Here is a 16,139-nt window from a genome sequence, read left to right on the forward strand (position 1 = left end):
AACATGGTATCAAGTGAGTTGCATTGCTAGGATTGCTTCTGGGAATTGTGTTTGTAACTTCAAAGTGAAGGATGCAATTCAGTGATCATAACTTTTTCTATTGAAATTAAACTGAAAATAGCCTAGAAGTCTTCAGCCATTTAATAAGTGCTCAAAAGTGCTGCTACATGTGTGACTTTGGCATGCTTGACCCGAGATTAAAATGCCATTTGGTACAGTATGTCTACTTAAGGAGGACTGGTAGCCCATAGGGTAAATATCTGTTGTCCTTTCCTGCAACAACAATATTTGCTCCCTTACCACTGGTACTCTGTGAATGCCCTCGGAGATGCTACCTAGTTTATTAGTTCAGGCTGCTGCTGTACCACAGGGCAGAAGCGTCCATCTAGGATTTATATAGTCTTTATTCATTTAAACAGATGTACATAGTTGTTGTCATTACAAAGTCACTTATGTAAGATATATAAAGAAAATTGAGGCAGAAATTCGACCTGCTTTATTTTTGTGATGGATAGTGCAGCTTTCCCACACAGCTTTTGACAGAGCTATTAAATAATTTGCCTCTCTCCAATGATCTGACATTTTATAAAAATTGTAATTTATTTGGTCCTTTCCTAAACATATTTATTTTCTCTTTATTAAAAATAAAGTGTTAAAACTGCTCCAAGACGTAATTAGCAAATCATCTTGTCAAAATAATTGTACTCTATTGTATCAATGCTTGGATTTGTGTCAGGAACGGGGCCGGATGGACCCAAACGCAGGACGCAGACACTGAAGTAATATGGGGAGGACAGGATGGGGATGCCATGGCAGTTAAGGGTAAAGCTGGGGTTCAGGTAGATAGAGTGTCAGGCAGGCAGAGCGGAGCGGGCTCCCGGAGTTCGGACAGGCAGAGCGGAGCGGGCTCCAGGAGTTCAGGCAGGCAGAGTGGAGCGGGCTCCCGGAGTTCAGGCAGGCAGAGCGGAGCGGGCTCCTGGAGTTCAGGCAGGCAGAGCGGAGCGGGCTCCCGGGGTTCAGGCAGGCAGAGCGGAGCGGGCTCCCGGAGTTCAGGCAGGCAGAGCGGAGCGGGCTCCCGGGGTTCAGGCAGGCAGAGCGGAGTGGGCTCCCGGGGTTCAGGCAGGCAGAGCGGAGCGGGCTCCCGGGGTTCAGGCAGGCAGGCAGATAGACAGGTCCCAGGGGTTCAGGCAGGCAGGCAGGTCTAGGTGGCATGATAGGCTGGCGGAGAGCCCTCCCTGGGCGGGCCACATATATCCCAGGTAGGGCCGCCTCCCAGGCGGAAACACTGGAGGCCTGGGAACGACGCGGACCCCTAGGTGGGTGCGGGGCACAATCCCCGGGTTCGGGTGGAAGAGGAGGATGGGGCAGAACCCCCGCCGGGACGCGGCGGGTCGGCCGGGCCTGCCCGACAGAGCCAAGGGGTAGGAACGGGCATAGGTCCAGGGTAACCAACACAACAGTCATGATAACAGGAAAATCGGGAACGGCTGGCAGATAGCGTGACCACGCAAACAAAACAAACGAGCGGAGAAGCGGGACCAGCACATGGGAAGAAAGGTAGGGGAGAGGACCAACCTGGCAGTACTGGTACGGGGCAGAGAAGAGTTCGGAGCTGGCGGGGAAACAGAACAAAACGACCACCCGCCTGGTCCCAGTCCCAAGGCCCCTTATAAACACCTGCAGCTCAATGAGTTACAGGTGTGCCTCCTTGAGCCAGGAGGGTCCTAACTAGATCACGGGTGATGGGAGGGACAACTGCAGGACCCGGAATCCAGAGCCCTCGGACCGGATCAAGACCCGGAACGCGGATTCCGGACCGGACCCTGACAATTTGGGTGCAGGAATAGGGAGTCAAGCTGCAAAAATGTATATTTTTGAGCCATTTTCACATCACTGTCTTCCACATTTAAATAGAACATCTTGAGTATTTTGAATGCAATCTCTTGGGAAAGATAGGCTCTACAATATATTTATTATAAATAATTTGTTATTAAGACAGGTTGATAAATATGTTATTAAAACAAATTTACTACTAAGCCGCAAATAATCCAGGATGTTTGCCTTAGACAGCAATTGGCAATATTGTTCTGTTAAAATATTTGGGTTTCATGGGGGATGGGCATAGTTTAGACACAAGAAAGGGGAGTTAACTTGTAGGATCATTATCCACTTTGAACTCACTGACCTTTATGCTTAGCTGATGTATTTTAAACTCCTTATTTGCAAGCTTCTCACAACAGGTGGCTTTCCCATTAGCTCATGCTAATTGCTCAACCGTTCAACTGCCTTAATATTTGGCGTCCGTCTACGGACATTTTGAAATTTATTGCTGAAACCAATGCAAAAACTCAGAAGCAGTCAAAGGGCTGAATAAACCACATGGACTTTCAGTATCAAGTACTATTCTATCTACTGATGTAAAAAGGTTTACTTACAAGGTAATACACACAAAATGCTGAAGGAACTCAACAGACCATGCATCATCTATAGAAGAGAGTAAGCAGTTGACATTTTGGGCCAAGACCCTTCATCATGACCCTTCTGCAATTTCACTTGCTTCAACAACTTTATCTGGCAGCCTTTTCCACATACCAATCACCATCGGCTGGTGGCGCAGTGACATCAGCGCCAGACTCTGGAACGGAGGTTCCCGGGTTCGAATCCAGTCGCTCTGTTCCCAAGTACACTTTTCACCCGTGCCGGGTTGAGTGTTGAGCTTGCAACTCGACCTCGTAAAATAAAGAAAAATACTGCCAAATACCTGTGTGAGGAGCGGCGTACTACACAGTCTTTCATTCCGCGTCTTGTAAGGCAAGAAAATGCCTGACATTGGCCTCTCAGGCCTGAGTCATCATCATCAATCACCATCTGTGTGAAAAACTTTCCTCTCAAATCCCCTTTTATTTTTTCCCTTCTATAATAATAGATGAGCCCTCTAGTTTTATACTCCCCTACCTTCGGAAAAGACTATGATAATCCACCCTTGCCGTGCCCCCTCATGATTTTAGAAGCCTTTGTATGGTCACCCTTTAGTCTCATTCAGGCCCGAGTAAATATTCCTAGACTAAATAGTCCCTCTGCCTAACTCAAGTCAGGACAACATTGTTGTCAAATCAACACGTACAAAAGCTTTCATGCATGCTGTCAATCTTAAACATATCCTTTCAATAGTACGATGGCCATGAAAGCAAACTACTCTATAATGATGTTGTGGCCATTCTAGAAACTTTGTCGAAAGAGAGACAGGAATGGGTCCCTTAATGCCCCAGGGTTTTGTTCTTTTAGAAAAGATAGATAAAAGAAGAATTGGTTTGTGAGTTGTACTTCTGATCAGGCACAATATCACAGCTGCAGTCAGGAGGACATAATAGAGGGCTTGTTCACTGAGTCTATATTGGCAGAACTCAATCACTCTGATAAGATTATACTACAGACACCACAATGGACACCAAGATATTAGGGAACAGATATGCAGGCAGGTTAAGAAAGGGTGTAAAAACAATAGGGCTGTTGGCATGGGGGACTTCAACTTCTCTAGTATAAACTGGAACCTTCTTAGTGCAAAAGGTTCAGATGGGGCTGAAATTTGTTAGGTGCATCTAGGAGGGTTTCGTAAATCAAAATGTAGATAGTTAAACAAGAGGAGGGGCTGTACTGGACCTGGTGTTGGGTAATGAGCCTGAACAGGTGACTCACCTTTCACTGGGTTAGTGGTTAGGGAACTGTAACCACAAATCTTTAAGATGCAAGAAAGTTATAGATAAGGATAAGTATGGATCTTGAGTCAGAGTATTATGTGGGAACAGGCAGAAACTAGAGTGAGTTAATTTGGAACAGCTGTTTTTTGGCAAGTCCACATCTGACAAGTGGAGGGTGTTTAAAGATCAAATGTACAGTGTACAGAACAGGCATGTTCCAATAAGAAGGAAGGACAAAGATGGCAAGGTAATAGGACCTTAGATGTTGAGAGAAGTGTTGAATTTTGTCAAATAGGAAAAGGTTAAGTATGTAAAGATTAGGAAGCTAGAAACAAACAGAACCACTGAGGATTAAAAAGGAGCCAGAAGAGAACTCCAGAAGGGAATTAGGAGAGTCAGGAGGGGTCATGAAAAATTCTTGGCAAGCAGAATTCTATACATCATACATCAAGAGCAAGAGGATAACTAGAGAGGGGGTAGGACCACACAAGGAAAAAGGGCTGGGGGACATCTGCTTGGATGTGGCAGATGTGGTTGAGGCACTTACTGAGATTTTCACATCAGTATTTATCAAGGAGAAGGATGTGGGGACAGGGAGAAACGTACTAAGCATATTAATATGCTAGGGCATTTTGAGGTAAAGGAGAAGGTAGTGTTGGGTCTCTTAAAGAGCATTAAGATGGATAAGTTGCCGAGGCCTGAAGGGTTCTGGAGCGAGGCGAGAAATGAGATTGCTGGGGCTTTCAGCAATATCTTCGTGTCCTCTTGAAGCCACAGGAGAGTTCCAGGAGGGTTGGCCTTATTCAAGAAAGGAACCAGGGATAATCTTGGAAACTATTGACTGGTGAGTCTCACATCAGTGGTAGGGAAGTTACTGGAGTGACTTCTTAGGGTAGGATTTATGAACATTTGGAAAACCATGGCCTAATTAGGAAGAGCCACGCACTATTTGCACGTGGCAAGTTACATCTTATCAACTTGATTAAGTTTTCTGATGAGGTGACAAGGGTGACTGGTGAACCTAGAGCTTTGGATGTTATCCACATGGATTTTAGTTTGGCGTGTTTGACTGGGATCTGTACTGGGACCTCTGCCGTTTCTGATGTATATAAATGACCTGGATGAAAATGTAAAGGTGTGAGTTAGTAAGTTTGTGGATGATACTGTAGGTTTTCATAAATAAAATGGGAGGGGCATTTTAAGTTTAAAGGAAATTATAATACTTCTTTACTGTCCTCCAAATACAGAACCTAAAGCGCGGTAAAGAACTTCATGTCATTATATTAGACCAGCCTCTTAAAGGGAAACCCCACCCATGACATTACTCTACACAGCCCCCCCCCCAGTGGTGCCTGAACATAATGGCTAATTTTTGCCCGCTGCCACTCCACACAGGCTGCAGTCCAATCATGCTTGTCATTTCTAAGGCTGTGCCACACAAACAGGAGAGAAACCCCAGCTTCCCCAAACGCAATGTCAGCCAACCACAGGCCTGTGTCTCCTGTTTGGTAAGTCTGGACCTCTGGGCTGGTAGCTTGGTGGGCTGTAATGCTGTCATAGTCAACTCTTATATGTGTAGCCTCAACTACTGGCCATGGCAGGCAATCAGCCATAGAATTATTTTTTCCCTTGATGCGTTGTCTATCAGTTGTTTACTCCGATACATTGGCCAGGTGGCGTTACTGCTATGCGGATCAAGGGTCTGATATTTTGGCCATCGCATGCACAAGTGGTTTGTGGTTAATGAATGCTGTAAAATGGCAGCCCTCTAGAAGAAAACAAAAATGCCAGGTAGAGACCGAGAAGCTCACGGTCAAACGTGCCATACCTCCTTTAGTGGGGGACGGAGCTGCTGGCTGAAGAAGGCGAGCGAGTGCCTCCACATGCGTCTGATGAACTGTTCGTGCACAGCACCCACAGCATTGTCTGAAGTGTCAGTAGTAATGGCTATGGGTGCATAGGGGAGTGGGTGCACCAGTAGGGTCGCACTGGAATAAACTCATTTGGAGTCATCAAAATCTCTGGTCATGTCCACTGACCAGTCAAGCATGCAATTAGGGGCACTACACAGGGGGAGCATCAGTTCAGCAGCCAGTGGAATGGAGCAATGATAGAAAGTTGTCATACCTAAAAGCTCCTGTAGATTTTTGTAGTGCATGGTGGTGGAAAATCCAAAGTAGTGGAGATTTTTGATGGGAGGGGTTTTGCAGCTTCTGCTGAGATGCGATGGCTGAGGAAGTCAATGGTTGACAAACAAAACTGGCATTTAGAAGGATTAATAATCAACCTGCGTTGGCTTAAGTGCTCAAAAAGTGTGCGGAGATGAGAAACATGTTCATATTTGGATGCACTCGTGACAAGCATGTCATCTAGGTAAACAGAAAGGAAATTTAAGTCTTTTAGTACAGAGTCCATCAGCTATTGGAAAGTCTGTGCTGCATTTTTCAATCCAAACAGCATGCACAGAAACTCAGAGAGGCCAAACAGGGTTATCACAGCCGTTTTGGTAATGTCTCCAAGCACACAGGCACCTATTGTTAGCCCATAACTAAGTCAACTGTAGAAAAAATTAACTTTATGGCTAAACATGCCAAAAAGTCTTAGATGTGTCGGACAGAGTAATGATTGAGGTGGTGGATTTGTTAAGGTTTCTGGTGATGAGCTTCTGAGTGTGAGTTTCTGATAACGGTCCGGCAAAGGAATAGCTGAACCCCGGAGCTATTTATGTTGCAGGCTCGAAATGAGGATGAGGTGCCTCAATCAAGGTGCCCAATGGAACACAGGGAACAGGAAATGTGGAGTCTATGGACCGGACCGTGAACTGGAATGCGGAGTCCACAGACTGGACTGTGACACTTTTCCATGTTGGCAAACTCAGCCTTCATGGTTGCCAGCTTTTCTGAGTCCAGTCTACACCTGTGGGCACAGACCAGTGGGCCAGTTGTGGAAATGTGGCGCATGACCTCATGTTTTGTGACTGTAGTTGAGAATGTGGGCTTGCTGAGGGTTGGGAATTCACCAGCTGTTGACAAGCGGTGGTGCATGCGCTTGACAGAGTCGTTGTGGGGAACTTACTGGGGGAGCAGGGTAATGATCCAATATCCTTGACATTCTCAAGCCAGTATTCCTTAAGAACAACTATCTGTCCTTCTATACACAGGAAATCTGCACCGAGCAGAGGTCTAGCCAATTTAGCAAGTCCCAGCTGTAACATTGCATACTGAAGCAGAGCGTCGCCTGTCGTGTCCTGCAAGTATGGATCCTGCTGCCTCTAGTGAGGTTTTGTCACTCTTTGCCTTCTGATCAATAGGCAATACTGGCAGCACACTCATTTGAGCACCTGTGTCACACAAGATGCGTCTACCTGAAAGGGTGTCCATAATGAACAGTAGGCAACCCAGGCAGCTGGAACCCATTGTGGTCACAGACCTTTGATGTCCAAATGCACTGGCACTTCCTGATATTCATACCAAGGTGAGTGTGGTAAAAGCACAGACTTGGCACTGTCTGCTTCACAGCCACATGCATGCATGTACCTGTCTTCTACCGTTCTATGTTCTATCTGGTCTCACTAACATCCGAGTGTGCTGTAAAATAACACCTGAATTCTTTTATTCAATGCTGATTAAAATGAGCGCAAGTATACTATATGTCAATTTACCATCCTGTTTCCACGTATTGCCACTTTCAGGGAACTACGTACTTGCATCCCCTAATTTGTTCTGTTCTGTGGTACTCCCAGGGCCCTGTTATTCCTTGTCTGTATACTGCTCTGGTATAACTTCTCAAAATGTGTTATTTTGCACTTGTCTGAGTTAAATTCCCTCTTCTGTTATTTTTCCTGTTTTCTCAGTTGATCGACATTCTGTTACAACCCTTACTGTGTACCACACAAACAGTTCTGGGGTCATGCCACCTTCATTCTCACCCAGATCATAAATATGAATGACAAACAACAGGTGACCCAGCACAGTTCCCTGCAGCATTCTGCTATTCACAGGTCTGCAGTCTGAAAATTAATCCTCCACTGGCTCCCTTCCACTGCTTTGATCAGGCATATTTTGTATCCAATTGGCTAGCTTGCCCTGAATCTCATATGATCTAACTTTCTGGAACAGCCTACCATGTGGGGACCTTGGCCTCATTACCTCCTTGTGCAACTGGATCCTCGATTTCCTCACTTGTAGACCCCAGTCAGTTTGGATTGTCAACAACATCTCCTCCACAGTCACCAACAGCACAGGTGCACCACAAAGCTGTGTGCTTAGCAAATCTCTTCCCAGTTGATACTTATTACTGTGAGGGTAAGTACAACTCCAGTGCCATATTTAAGTATACTGGTGACGCTTCTGCTGTTGACCGAATCAAAGGTGGACACAAATCAGCAGATAGGAGGGAGATTGGAAATCTATCTGAATGGTGCCACGACACCATTCAACATCAGTGGAAGCAGCGACCTGATTATTGACTACAGCAGGAGGGTATCAGAGGTCCATGAGCCAGTCCTCATCTGAGATGGAAAGGGTCAGTGACTTTAGATTCCTTGGCATTATCATTTAAGAGGATTTGTCCTGGGTCCAACATGTAGGTTCCATTACAAAGAAGGCACAGCAATGCCTTCACTTTCTTAGAAGTATGCAGAGATTTGGCATGTCATTTAAAATTTAAACAAATTTGTGAAAATGCATGGTGGAGAGAGTACTGACTGGTTGCATCACAACCTGGAATGGAAACACTGATGTCCTTGAACAGAAATGTCTTTTAAAAGTAATGGATACATTCCTGTCTATCACAGATCGAGCCTTCTTCTAACTATATAGAGAGCTTGTTTGCAAAGCTGCTCTATACACAGTACTTTGTTTTAACTTCAATCTGATTACTGCTTGTCATTTAGAATTTAATAAGCAAAATTAGTTGGAAGTATACTTACAACTGACTGACCTTGACAAGTGTCAGTTGCTGTGTTTAGAAAGTAAGCTTGACAAAATATGAGAACCCCTGTCCCAGAAACAAATATCCATTACTCTGGCTGCTGAACCAGAGTGGATAGTTCACTTACCCCAACACTGAACTGATTTCACAACTTATGGACTCACTCAATCTACCACTCATGTTCTCAATATTTATTTATGTGTTTGTTTGTTTGTTTGTTTGTTTGTTTGTTTGTTTGTTTATTTATTTATTTATTATTTTGGCTTTTTATTGTATTTGCACAATTTGTTGTTGTTTTGCACATTGGTCATCTTTGTGTGCAGTTTTTCATTCATTCTATTGTGCTTCTTTGTAATTACTGTGCTGGCGCACAGCCAAGAGGTTAAGGCGTTCGTCTAGTGATCTGAAGGTTGCTAGTTCGAGCCTTGGCTGAGGTTGCATGTGCGTCCTTGAGCAAGGCACTTAACCACGCGTTGCTCTGTGACGACACTGGTGCCAAGCTGTATGGGTCCTAATACCCTTCCCTTGGACAACATCGGTGGCATGGAGAGGGGAGACTTGCAGCTTGGGCAACTGCTGGTCTTCCATAAAAAAAACTCTGCCCAGGCTTGCGCCCTGGAAGACACAAATCCATGGTCTAGCGAGACTAACGGAGGCCTACAATTACTGTGAATGTCCTCAAGAAAATAAATCTCTGGGTAGTATATGGTGATGTGTATTTTGATAATTTTTTTGAACTTTTGTCAAAAGCTTTGCTACAACCCATATATTCAACATTTACTACCCTGATCTCGTTAATCCTCTTGGTCATGTTTTCAAGAACTGAAATTATCATTGGAAAATTAATGTTTATGAAATGGTGACCAAGAGGAATTCCTGTGTCCAAAGCTATGTTGAGAACATCTAACTTTCCTTTGCTTTGGAGATTTACTGAATTATAGTAGCAGTAATTGTTGTTTAGTGGATCTAGAATGGAACTCAAATAGAACAAATTTCCAATTTTGCCAGTACACTGGCCTTGAGAGACAATTGCGCTTTTGTCTCAGTTTGCAACAGCCTTCATCAGCAAGCTCTGTAAAAAGGTCAAAGTTCCAGTTACAATCTGTTTTCCTTCTTTAAGAGGATCACTAATTGTAAGTTATTACCTTGTTGACCAAATACAGACATTTCAACACCAAGGGGCAATGCAGTCAAAGATCAAAATGGTCTGGACTATTTGCAAGATAAATGATTGTAAAACTACTGTGAAACTGGCAAACAACTTTGAGAATTTCATTCACGCCTGACTTAAGGATAAAATCTTGAATTTCCTCTCAATGTTCCTGTAAATGTTCATGTGCTATGCTATTTTCAGCCTCCTTTGTTCTTGGACAAATAAATAAGTAGATAAGGGTGTTTCTTTAATTAGGGTAAATAATCTGCCCATGGGATAGATTTTCAAGGAAAAAGTAATATTACAAAAACAAGTACTGTGGTGTTAAAAGGTAGATAATAGGAACTCTAAACTGTTTTGCATTATGCTTCATAAATGACATTTTCTTAATTTTTAAGTGTGTTAAAACCTTGAATGTGCCAGAATTTCACTATTTTGGGTTTGTCCCCTACTCAGACTCTGAAAATTTGTCATCAAAATAAAGTAAATAAAATATAGTATTACATTCATGAAACTTTTAATTTGTATTTTCTCTTAAGAAATTTTAAAACACATGTCAAATTCCTCTGGGTTATTGCACTGTCCCCAATGCTTTCTGGCATTACCAACACACAACACATTTTAGAGACCAATCAAGTTTTTTCGAACTGTTTACATGGTGGCTATAAAAATAAGAGACAGGGGAGCATGTGGCTGTCCTGGCAGAAGGCCGACATTTTGATGTTCAGAAATGTGAGTAATTTCAAGATTTATACCTCCTTATCTGAGAGCATGTTTATTATGTGTCATTACCAAACAAGTTACGATGAGTGCTTTAACGAAAAAAATAAATAAGTTCTCTTTATTTCTGTATACTTAAATTACTTTTACAAGCTAGCTTTCCAGTCAAGTTAGCAAGTGCAAAACTTAGCCAACTTTTTCTTTAAAAAGTGAGAAATGTCATTACCATTGCATGTCTATACCATCACAAAACCGTTCGTGAAGTTGTCAAGATGGCCCAAAAATCATCAGCAGAACGATCAAAAAAATTGAGAGACACAATTAAAGAAGACCCAGTGAAATATCCGCAGTACCTTAAAAAAGAAAAAGAGAGATACCAAATAAGAAGGGAGACAGGAAAACTTAAGATCATCTCACAGTTACCAAGAGTGAACAGTAAAGAAGCAAAAGGGCTGCTGATAAGAAAAGACAGTCAGTACAAAGTTTTATAGCAGAGATACTCTGCCAGAATCTCCAGTAGGCAAGAGCAGAAGGACCTCCATCTTCCTGAGGCTTTGTCTGTACACTAACGGAGACTTCAAGAAGTTGCTTCAAATTTCAAGAGTTGCTTTTTTCAGAGTTGTTGAGATTTTTGTGAAAGTTTCATAAAGCTTACTGATAAAAAAACAAGTGTGTAGAGCATATATGTCAAACTCAAGGCCCGCGGTGGAATTATCTTTGGCCCGCGAGATAATATCTAATTACTATTAAAGCTGGCCCCAGTAATCGAAGCGCCTATGGAGTATGATATGGCTAATGCTGAGTTTATTCAGGTACCAGGTTTTCAGGGTTTTTAGTGTTTATTTGGCAGTCTTGCTCGGCAGTCTTCTTCATAAGAAACGGAATTTGTAAAGTGAAACACTTTGTAGTTATAGCAGAGACTGAGACACATGAGAGCAGGCTGAAAAAACGGAGGCAACGAAAGCTGCGTTCGCACGCGTCCGACTGATCCAGCCCGCATGAAGCTGCATTTTTCTCAATCCGGCCCGTGACCTAAAATGAGTTTGACACCCCTGGTGTAGAGGGTAGAGTAAATATTTTCTTATTGTTAATAAAGTGTTCTCTCTTATGGACAATTGAAAAATAATGATCTCTCTAATCTGTTTGAAATTTGAATTGCTGCTTATTCCAGAGTTGGGGAGGGTTAGGCAGATGTTCTATAAGCATTATTCTTTTTGTTTAACAAAACTAGACAATGTCCAGTTTGAATGGGCCATCTACATTTATGTTTCCCATGGATGTCTTTAACAAGGTTCTCTAGCCACCTGCCTTAAAAATCTGTGGTCCTCTGCAGCTTCTTTCTGTCCTGTGCAGTAGCCCCCCCCCCCCCCCCCATACCAGAAAGTGATGCAGCCCGTCAGAAAGCTCTCCACCGTACATATATTTTGTTGACATACCAAATCTCTTCAAACTCCTAATTAAGTATTGTTGCTGTCTTGCCTCCTTTATAACCGTATTGATATGTTAGGATCAGGTTAGGTCCCCAGAGATCTTGACACCCAGGAACTTGAAACTTCTCACTCTCTACACTTCTGATTCTTCTATGAGGATTGTTTCGTGTTCCTTCGTCTTACTCTTCCTGAAGTCCACTATCAGCTCTTTGGTCTTACTGACATTGAGTACAAGGTTGTTGCTGTGACACAACTCCACTAGTTGGCATATCTCGCTCCTGTATGCCCCCTTGTCTCCATCTGAAATTCTACCAACAATGGTTGAATCATCAGCAAATTTATTGATGGTATTTGAGCTATGCCTAGCTACACAGTCATGGAATAGAGAGAGTAGAGCAGTGGGCTAAGCACACACCCCTGACGTGCACCAGTGTTGCTTGTCAGCGAGGAAGATGTGTTATCATCAATCTGCACAGATTGTGGTCTTCTAGTTAGGAAGTTAAGGATCCATTTGCAGAGGGAGGTACAGAGGCCCAGGTTTCGTAACTTTTCAATCAGGATTGTAGGAATGATGGTTTTAAATGCTGAGGTATAGTTGATGAACAGCATCCTGACATTGGTGTTTGTATTGTCCAAGTTGTCTAAGACCGTGTGCAAAGCCATTGAGATTGAGTCTGCCATTGACCTATTGAGGTGATAAGCAAATTGCAGTGGGTCCAGGTCCTTGCTGAGGCAGGAGTTCAGTCTATTCATGACCAATCTCTCAAAGCACTTCATCACTGTAGATGTGAGTGCTACTGGGCGATAGTCATTAAAGGCAGCTCACATTATTCTTGTTAGGCACTGGAATAATTGTTGCCTTTTTGAAGCAAGTGGGAACTACTGCCCATGGCAGTGAGAGGTTGAAAATGTCCTTGAATAATCCTGCCAGCTGGTTGGCACAAGTTTTCAGAGCCTTACAAGGTACTCCATCAGGGCCTTCCGTCTTGTGGGGTTTCACCTTCTTTAAAGAAAGCCTAACATCGGCCTCCGAGACAGAGATCACAGGGTCACCGGGTGCAGCAGGGATCTTCACAGATGTAGTTATATTCTCCCTGTCAAAGCGAGCGTAGAAGACATTGAGTTCATCTGGTAGTGAAGTATCGCTTTCCATTCATGCTATTGGGTTTCACTTTTTAGGAAGTAATGTTTTGAAAACCCTGCCAGAGTTGTCATACATCTGATGTCGCCTCCAACCTTGTTCAAAATTGTCTCTTCACCCTTGAAATAGCCTTTTGCAAGTGATACCTGGTATTCTAGTACAGACCTGGGTCACCAGCCTTGAATGCCACAGATCTAGTCTACAGCAGACAACGTACCTCCTGATTCATCCACGGCTTTTGGTTTGGGAATGTACAGTAAGTCTTTGTAGGCACACACTCATTCATACAGGTTTCAATGAAGTTGTTAACAACTGCAGTATACTCATCCAGATTCGAAGATGAATCCCTGAATATGGTCCAGACCACCAATTGAAAGTAGTCTTGTAAGCGCTCCTGTGTTTCCCTTGTCCATACCTTCTTGGTCCTCACTACTGGTGCTGCAGTCTTTACTATCTGCCTATACTCAGGGAGTAGAAGTACAGCCAAGTGATCAGACTTCCTGAAGTGAGGGCATGGAATAGCATGGTAGGCATTCTTGATGGAGGTGTAACAAGGTCAAAAGTGTTCTTTTCCTCTTGTATTGCAAGTGATCTGTTGATGTTAATTGCTTAGTGATTTTTTTTTCAGACTGGTCTGGTAAAATCCCTCAGAACAATGGTGAAGGCATTAGGGTGTGCTGTTTCATCTGTGTTGATCCCATTTCTCAGATCATCTGAAGCCTGATTGACATTGTCCTGAGGTGGAATGTATATCACTGCCAAAATGATCCTGAAAATCCACTGTGGTAGGTAAAATGGATGACACTTAACTGCAAGATATTCTGGGTCTGGTGAGCAGAATTGGGACAGCACTGACATCTTTGTGCACCAACAGGAGTTGATCATGAGGCATACTCCTCCACCTCTGCTTTTGAGAGACTCTATATATCATCCTGACAGTGTATAGTAAACCCGTTGATTTGAATCGCTACATCTGGTATGGAAGGGGTTAACCAGGATTGCATGAGACAAAGGACACACGCGATCCTGATGAGATGTGGTTTAATTAGTAAACAAGTGTTGCCTTGTTTAGCCAAGGAAAATATTGACATGATTAAGAAAATAAGTTTCAACAATATATTCCAAATGTACTTAAAATTGAGTTAAAACAGATTTATCAAAGGGCATTGTTTTTATTTGCAGGATTAACTTTGAAATCTTTGTTTGTCATCTTATCTTAAATTCTATTTAGAATTTTGCTGGTGTAAAGATAATGACAGTCATCCATGAAAACTGCAAAAACACCTTAAAATATACAAAATAGAGGTTGATTGATGCCAAGATCTGGTCTTCATTTCAGAGCCTAAAATAAAGCTTACAATATAAGCAAAACAGAGTCTAACAAAATTTCATTTTTTTTAGAATTTCAAGTGGTCAAAAGTAACCCGAATTGAAGAATCACCCACAGATAAATGGCAGAAGCAATATAATGTGAATACCACACCTGCACCATCCACCATGACTGGGTCTTCTCAGTGGCCAAACATCTTAATTCCATTCCCATTCCTGTTCCAATGTGTCAATCCATGCCCTCCTCTTGTGCCAAGAAGAGGCCACCCTCAGGGTGGAGGAGCAACGCCTCAGTTTCCATCTGGGTACCCTCCAATCTAATGATATGAATATCGATTTCTCTTTCTAGTGAACAAATCTCCACCCCCTCCCCAGCTTCCCCTCCTTCTTCCTTTTCTCCAATTGCTCACTCTCCTCTCCTAACAGATTCTTTCTTCTCTATCCTTTGACCTTTCACACCCATCTGGCTTCACCTGTTATCTTCCAGCTAGCCTCCTTCCCCTCCCTCCACTATTTAATTCTGACATATTCCCCTCTCCTTCTCGGTCCTGAAGAAGGGTCTTGGCCAGAAACATTTACTGTTAACTCTTTTCCATGAATGCCGCCTGACCTCCTGGGTTCCTCCAGTATTTGTTTGGGTTTCTCAATAGCCTGCCTGTCTCGGTTTATGATGATGTAGTCAAAAGCTTGTGTATTGCTGCTTAGTTATTTTTGCTGTTCTCAAAAACTGCCTACATTTTTTTGTGTCTGTGGACTCATTATACATCTTGTCCTCAGACAATGTGTTCAATTCTCATGAACAATAAATGTGGATTCGTAACTTTCAACATCGAGTTTCATGCATCAAGTCAGCCTTTGAATGAGCAAAAAGGGCATCTAAATTTCAATACTACATGCTCATTTGGGAATACTGTAGTTTCACCATTATTTACTTTAAGGCAGCAAAACATTTCTGAAGCAGTGAATCAGCAATGGAATTTTATCTGATTTGTAAGAGCACACTAATCAAAAAGCACAATAATCTTACTATTTTCTTTGTCATTTTTCGCAGTACAGCCATATAGTTCAAACAATCCTAATCACTCTAATTCATGAAGTCCTTGTAAACTGTGACGTTCAAAAATTGCAGCTTATCACACAATCTTTTTATGTCCTGAATTTGTGATTTTCACATAACTTATAGCTATATCCTGTATTAATTAATTTTAACTCCAGAGTAATCAAACATATTTTATTCATTGAAATTCCTTGGAGCATAGATGTAGTAAATTAAGAGAAAGAACATTTCCTTACAATTAATTCAGTTAAGAATAAAAGATTCTGACACCTCTTTTCCTAACTCATGCACACAGATGTCAATTACTGAAAACATGCTGAATCGGACAAGGTCAACATCTGTATGTTCTTTTTCATTTTTTAAGTTAATCATGAATCCGAGGACTAAGTATTACAATGAGAAGCTGAAGAATGGGGATGAAAACTCAGCCATGATTGAATGACCGAACGTATTTGATGGATCATATGGCCTAATTTTGCTGCTATATATCATGGACATAAAAAAACTTAATATTTTTACTCAGAATACAATTTATTTTTATTTTTGTTTTTTTTTGTATTTACACAGCTCGTGGTCTTTTCAGCTAGATTGTCACTTGTTGTGTATGGTTTTTCATTGATTCTGTTGTGTTTCTTTGTATTTACTGTGAATGCCCACAAGAAAACAAATCTTGAAGTAG

At 42.4% G+C, this 16,139-nt stretch overlaps 1 long non-coding RNA gene across 1 annotated transcript; it reads left to right on the forward strand.

Annotated features, from left to right (window-relative positions):
* The first annotated feature begins 1,066 nt into the window (after positions 1 to 1,066).
* LOC140726744 (uncharacterized) lies at positions 1,067 to 16,139 on the forward strand. The gene is made up of 3 exons (XR_012098707.1): positions 1,067 to 1,557; positions 6,859 to 7,172; positions 13,703 to 16,139. It is a non-coding gene; the product is annotated as an uncharacterized lncRNA (long non-coding RNA).

This window comes from Hemitrygon akajei, chromosome 4, assembly GCF_048418815.1.
Source record: "Hemitrygon akajei chromosome 4, sHemAka1.3, whole genome shotgun sequence".
Taxonomy (NCBI): Eukaryota; Metazoa; Chordata; class Chondrichthyes; order Myliobatiformes; family Dasyatidae; genus Hemitrygon; species Hemitrygon akajei.